The sequence below is a fragment of the Neodiprion lecontei genome, chromosome 7 (genome assembly GCF_021901455.1).
Source record: "Neodiprion lecontei isolate iyNeoLeco1 chromosome 7, iyNeoLeco1.1, whole genome shotgun sequence".
In the NCBI taxonomy this organism is placed as follows: Eukaryota; Metazoa; Arthropoda; class Insecta; order Hymenoptera; family Diprionidae; genus Neodiprion; species Neodiprion lecontei.
In genome coordinates this window covers 7176745-7178764 of record NC_060266.1, presented here as the reverse complement: position 1 = coordinate 7178764, position 2020 = coordinate 7176745, and positions in this window count along the sequence as shown.

The window sequence follows — 2020 nt, the reverse complement described above, 5'->3', positions numbered from 1 at the left end:
TGAAATTCGTCCGATTTGCTTAGTTCTAAGAGAAAGTGGCGGGAAAATCATCGATCACATTCTTTGAATCAAGCAGGCATGCCTTCAGTCACACAGCGACGATATCACATGCAGTTAATCAAAGTTTCCCTATTTTCAGAGGAGCACCTCGGCTCAGATGCGCTTTTGCTACCAGAAGCGGTTGTACGCTGAAATTCCTTAGATTGTCCTACCTGTTACTCGATTCACCAAATGGATAGTCCGATCGTGGAATTATTGTCAATCCATTGTATTTTATTTCTCTTAATTTTCGAGATCTTCAAAATTTCTCAATTCTGCCATCTTTGGCTGTTCATTCACGCAAGGTTGCGAGAGAATCTGGTCCCACACAGTCCAGTTGCTGCGAGCAACGTATGAAAGTAGACGCCCGAAAAACTCCACTAGATTCACAAAGAGGTGAGGAAAAAAAACAACGAGACCCAAAGTTTTAGTTTCGGTCTATTCAATATACCTGAATTTCAGTACAAGTGTTTTGTCGTCAGTGTATTGTAGTATAACAAGTTACCAATTAATATTAAAGTACAAAACAATATCTAGAAAGACAATTGCTATGTACATTAGTTTCAGTCGAATATGAAAAATGTTATGTAAGATAGTTATATTTGCAGTTTATTAGTATAGTTTAAGTTATGTCCTGCAAAGAGGTGCAATCATCGCCGATGTTCGCGTAGGGCGCGGTTGGGCGATCACCCATGTCGCCAAATCTATGGGGGCGCCACTGCCTGGTGCAGTCCGCATAGTGATAATTAGATAAAAGAGAAGCAGTGCTGAAAGTGTACAGTATTAAGCCTTCAAAGGGTTAAAAAAGGAGGTTCAAAACTTTCTACGTCGAATTCGTTAGCTCTGGGTAAAGCTGAAGGAGAGTGTTAAAAATTCTCACATGGGTTCCATTAATTTGAATCCGCCCGAACGGATCAAACAGCAAGCTGCCAATTTCCCATTTTGGAAAGGGGCGCCACATAATCTTGAACCGGGGCGCCAGTTGTGCTAAAACCGGCACTGCTCATAAGTTGACCTACCCTAGCTAAGGAATACTACCCACATGAAAAATGTTACAGAACACAGTATATGCAAGCATATCTTAAGATAATTAATTATTCGAGATTTTATTCAATTAATTCCATTAAAGATAAACCATACAAATAGTTCGAAGTAATTTCAGCAACGTGATCCTAGTATCAGAGATCCATACTTAATAAACCACAATTATATTCCATAATCAATCACTATTCTACTTTAATGAAGCATATAGAATATTACTCGTCTAAAATAATAACCAAAAGCAAACGCTATTGTATCTTAGTTAAACAAATTAATCCATTGTTGTAATATTCCGTAGTACAGTTGCAGCATATTCTAGAAGTAAAACTACGCTTAAAATATAACGTCCCGTAACCTCAAGAACGCTGATGCTACTACTAAATCAAAACCCGACGGCCACTTCATATACACAAACACGGCGTTACATACCGTACCCTTGCAATGAACGTGGTGGGGGGTGGTCAGTTCACGTCCAAAACAAAAGTACAACTTATGGCCACAAGAGCGGCGCTACGAGTTATTCATAAGCTTATTATTATTATTTGGCGGAACCCTAACCTATCTTTTTGATACTCATATACAGATAACTTTACTTTGTAACATGGAGACCAGCCCCCTGACACTTACCACTTCTCGTATACTAAAAAATTGTACGCGTTTTGTCCCCGTTTTTTATTTCCTCTACGTAGCACTAGTAGACTTCTGACACGCTCGCTGCCTTCGCTGATGGCGCGCAAGCTTGTCAGACAACTACTAGCGCCACTAGTGGTGCGGATTGGCGGTAGAATCGAGGGACATTTTGCGAACCACTTTTAGCAGCGTGTGTCAGGGGGCTGGCCTATAAGATGCATACGTGAGAATCGGTTTTGGTAGCACTGCCAGGTAGGTAAAATCCGCGAATCGTTCATTTTCACAGTCCATTTTGCCAGCATTGCGTTCC